Raw genomic sequence first — 5,515 nt, 5'->3', positions numbered from 1 at the left:
GGATTTTGTTTCCTGTTCTTTTCTACCATGAGGAATGCTATTATTAATAAGTTGGCATATATATATCTATTATTTTTGTCAATAACCTCTTTAGGGATATTTGTTTCATATTGGGAACTCTGAGTTAAATGGCATTGGGCAGTTAATATGATAAAAAAAAGTATTGAATTAAAACTCAAAGTAAGAATTATATGTAATGATAATACCCTAGAAACTTTCCCAATAAATATAGGAGTAAAAGCAAGGATGTCTTCTTTTCCTTATATTATTTGATATGGTTCTAGAAATGCTAGCAATAACAATAATATAAGAGAAAGAAATTAAGGAGAATTGAGCAAGGAGAAACAAAACTATTTCTTGGCATGATGAAAATGATTTTTTTTTACTTAGAAAATGACGGGGGATCAGCAAAGAAACTAATTGAATCTATAGCTTCAACAAAATTTCAGGCTACAAATAAAATCACAAAAATCAATAATATTTTTATGTAATAATAACAAACTCTAGGAGGTAATAACTCTAAGGGAAGTCTCATTCAAAATAATTACAAAACACATAAAATATTTTGTAGTTAACCTACCAAAGTATGCTTAATACTTGCATTGATGTAATTATGAAACCTTCCTTTAAGAATTATGGACAAAAAAAAGAATTATGGACATTTTGCATAACTGGCAGAATATACATGATCATGGTTGAGCCATGCCAATATGATAACAATGAAAATCAATTCACAGACTTAATACTCTACCAAACAAAGTACAAAAGGGATACTTTACAGAACTAGATAAAATGTTAAAACTATTGTGGAATAAAAAAAAGGTCAAGGAGAAATAATGGATGAAATGTTAAGAATTACAACAGACTAGGACTTTAAGACTTCAAGATATAAAACAGCAATCATCAAAGTTACTTACTACTGGCTAAAAAGTAGATCAATAGTGCAAACTAGACAAGTAAGAATCAGAAACAATTGAATTAAACAACACAATGTTTAATAAACCGTAAAGCAAACTACTTAGGAAAAAAGAAAACTTTTCATTTGATACGAACTTCTAGGAAAGCTAGAAGGCAGTCTGATAGAAATTAGGCATAGATCAACATTTTACCCCGTAGTCTGCAATAAATTCAATATCAATATATGCCCTGAATATTTTTTTACATCATAGCATAAAAAAGAAAAGAAATGGATAATATATTTTTCACACTTACAAGTAGCAGAAAACTCCTTTATAAGACAAGAAATAGAAGCAATTCCAAAAGATAAAGGATAATTTCAATTACGTAGATTTAAAAGATTTTGCACAAACAAAAAGGACACATCTAAGATAATAAAGGGAAAAAAAACTAACCAGGGGAAAATTTTGTATCAAAATATCTCTGACAAGCATTCAATATCCAAGATATATAAGTGACTAACAGAAACAAGGCTGAAAGCCACTCCTTAAGAGACAAGCAGTCAAAAAATATTCTTCTCAAGAGAATTACAGTCAACTAATAACTATATGAAATAATATTCTTAATCACTAATAAGAAGAGAAATATAAATCAAAATAATGCTGGTTTCACCTCACAAATAGAAAACTGGCAAAGCTGACAAAAGATAGGACTGATCCATCTGGCATGGCTTATGGAAGGACAGACACAATAATCATAAGTAATTCTGTGAAGTGATACAATCCTTGGAAAGAACTTGGAGAATATATTATTTTTCAATAAACTTTCCAATACATCTCTGGGTACTAGTTTCTTCCTATGAAAACTATGGAGTTGGATACCTTATATTAATCTAGTGGTTTAAGATTTACAAAGAATTATGATGAACACACACACAGACACATGCATTTACCAACAGGTAGACAAACAGACTCATTGATAACTCTTGGTGAAGAGACTATGTACCAATGCAGAACAGGATGTGCTCTTCCACTTATAGTCTTGGAGAGTCACCTCAGGCACTGAGCTGCTAAATGACTTGTTAGGGTCACAAACTCAGTCTGGATTAGAGGTAAGATTTGTATCCAGGTCCTCCTGATTTCAAGGCCAGCTCACTATGATCCACTATGCCCCTTTGGACTCTCACAGCATCACCATGATGTTCTTATTATAATTTCCATTAAGCAGAGGAAGAAACTTCAGAAAGACAAAGAAACTTGACCAAAATCATACAGTTAGGAAATGATGAAGCCAGGATTCAGATCTAGGTTTTCTAATTCCCTGTACAGTGCTCTTTCCATTACATTGACCTCTTAGTTAACCCCCATTTTCCCTCTCTATCTATATTTCCAAAAAGAAGGACATTAAAATCATCGTGGGAATTAATGTTGAGATGTAGAAATGATAAAAATTTGTACTTTTTAGTCTCTGAGTATTTGCCATCACAAATGTTAATGGAATTCATTATGGATATAAAAGTAAATCTCAACTAAGAAAGATTACCCTTAAGAGCCGTGGTTAGAACTCTTGTCAGTGGCTAACATGGAAATGTTTTGCATGACTACATGTGTATATCAAATTGCTTGCCTTCTCAAAAATGATGGAGGAGAGGGAAGGAAGGATAGAATATGGAACTCAAAATTGAAAAAAAAGTTAGAGATTTTTGTCTTCACATAATTGAGAAAAACTAAAAATTAAACATAAAAAAGAATTCTTGTCAGATGACTTTTTAATAGCACCTTTATGAGAAATTCAAGCTCTCTCATGATTGAGCCCTTTACTTACAGGTCCTTGACTACTCCTCATCATACATCCTCCACCTCAGTCAAGACAATTTTCCTCAAATCCTTGTCTTATTCATGGTCTCTCCTCACCAGAAATAGCCCTCCCTTTCCCATTTTCATTGTCTTTTCAAATCCCACTGATTCTTTAATGCTCACCTCAAGTCTCTCTTACTCCTCCATTAAGCCTTGCCCAATCACCTCAGTCCATAATGATCTATATTTACCCCTGAGTTATGTAAGGTAGGACTTGATTTGGATCAGAGTGCCTTATAAATTATAAAGTTCAAACTCCTCATTTTACAGATGAGGAAACCAAGCACCAGGGAAGGGAAAAGACTTGCCCAAAACCAGATAGGAAGGAAGCAGCCATCAATATTTGAAACCAGGTCTTCTAACCCCACATCCAGTGTTATTCTCAGCATCCTGTTGTTGAGTATCTTTGATTGCATGCTATGCTGTTCTGGGTTGTTTGTTCATACTGTTCCATATTTCCCCCAGCTGATTGTAAGCTCTTAAGAGCATAGGCTGTTTCCCCCTTTTATGCCCCTTACATAGTTTAGCACAAAACTCAACCTCCTAGTAGTCACTCAAAGAATATCCCTTGACTTGATCTTAATCTTCTTGGAATCTCTGGGCCAAAGAAAGGACAATGTACATTTCCACTGGGGAAAGATAAATCCACAAGCATTCAGGGTCTGAGAGAAAGCAAGCTACACAGGCAGAAAGATTCCAGTGCTGTAAGTAGTAGGCACAGTGGTGAAACCCTGGCAGGCTGGATAGGGGATGTCTGTCAGCTATTGGCTAACCCTTGGCATGGAAAATAACCTGGGAGTCCTCTCAAAAACATTCACCGAATACATTAGGTCTTGTTTCAAATATTAGTTAAAATAAACACGCTGGTAGTTGGTTTTCTGCTGCTTTTACTTTTCTTGTGCTCCAAATAAATCAAAATATTGCTCTCTTATTTTTAAATTTGGCAAGCAATGCACCTCCTGCCTTTAGATAATAATGATGCAATGACGGTGATTAATACCATAATTATAGCTTACATTTATACAGCTCCAGCTCCCCCAAAGGATTCCAAACTGAGCTTAGTATCGCATGCAGACATTCTGCCTACCACGGACTTGGAGGTACCTTAGGGGTAGAACCCAGCTGCTGAGCAGCCACAGTTTGCCCGGGACAGAAAACAAAAGAGGATACTCTATCCAAATGAAACTACAGACTGAAATTAGGGAGGCCATATCTAATTACCCCTGGCTCCTTGGCCAACTTTAAGCCAGGGTAACACCCTGTGCTTGAAAATCAGCCCTGAGATCGCTAATAACCACAAAAGGAACTGACATCTGGTTTCCATGCCCTCAAAAAAAGGGTGCCTCGGAGTAAGTCATGGAACCCCTTCCCATCAGCCTGGGCTCTGATTTCAGTGATGGTTTGATTCAGGTGGGAACTCAGACCTAAGAGCCAGTTCATTCCACTCCCCCAACCCTTTTAGAGGATAAAAATCACATGTCTGCAATTTTAGTGGTAAGAGAGACAGAGAGCTCTCCCTTTCCTCCGATCTTATCTTCTCCTAGTTTTAGGGCTTAAAAGGACCATGGAGATAGTTGAGTCCAACATCCTCATTTTACAGGTGATGAAACAAAGGTCAAGAGTAGAGAAGTGACTTGTCAATAATTGTACAGGTATTAAGCCACTGAGCTGATATAAACATTATGTGGGCAAGTTACTTGAGGACCAGATAAGGGGAGTGAAATAACTTTTCCAAGGTCACAGTGAATAAGTGAAATATCCAGGATTAGAACTCAGGCCTCTTGACTTGTAGACCAGGGAACATTTCCATTATACTACACTGTCTCCTACATACAAAGTTCAAAGCTCTTTGCCTATTATGTAGTCAACCACCTAGCTGATTTATTAACTTCAAATTTCCATGTGCTTAATTTTCATAACATAAATATAAGATGCTCGCATGTTTAAATGCATGTGATGACTCCTAGTTATAGTATAAAACACACTTCATGGGCATAATTATTTGATTAACCCAAATTCTCATCTCAGAATGCATAGGGAATTACCATCTCACATTTACATAGTAATTTAATGTTTCTTTATAATGTAGGTAGCACAAATAGTATCCCCATTTTACAGATTGGGAAATAAGGGACATAGAGTTGTCTAAGGCCACAAAGCTAGAAAGTGTCAGAGGTGGGATTTGAAATGAGGATTCTCCACAGCTTTCAACCACATTGCCAGGCTGAAAAATGTCCTCTGCACAAGGTGGAGACTTCTTCTTTGAGGACAGAAATGCCCTATTAAAATATTCACAAGAGCCAGTGGAATAACCTAGTATTTTCTCCATTAAGCCATTCATCAATTCAATTTGTAAGAAAGAGAGTTGACTCTGATTGTGTTGACACAAAACAAAGATTCATAACTGACCTATACCATATTCCTAAATTACAGGTATATTAGTTTGTGTGTATGTTCAAGTTGTGTGTGTGTGTGTGTGTGTGAGAGAGAGAGAGAGAGAGAGAGACAGAGAAAGAGAGAGACAGAGACAGAGACAGAGACAGAGAGACAGAAAGACAGAGAGACAGAGAGAGAGAGAGAAGGCAAGGCAAGGCAAGGCAAGGCAAGGGAGAAAGAAAAAGAGAGAGTAAAGAAAGAGGAGAGAGAATAGAGAAGAGGGGAGAGAAAGAGAACAGACAGAGGACGAGGAGGAAGAGAGAGGGAGAGAGAGAAGAGGAAAGAGAAAGACAGAAGAGAGGAGGAGGAGAGAAAAGAGAAGAAAG

The sequence above is a fragment of the Vombatus ursinus genome, unplaced genomic scaffold, assembly GCF_900497805.2.
Source record: "Vombatus ursinus unplaced genomic scaffold, bare-nosed wombat genome assembly UNPS02014786.1, whole genome shotgun sequence".
NCBI lineage: Eukaryota > Metazoa > Chordata > Mammalia > Diprotodontia > Vombatidae > Vombatus > Vombatus ursinus.
Note: the sequence above shows the minus strand (reverse complement) of the source record.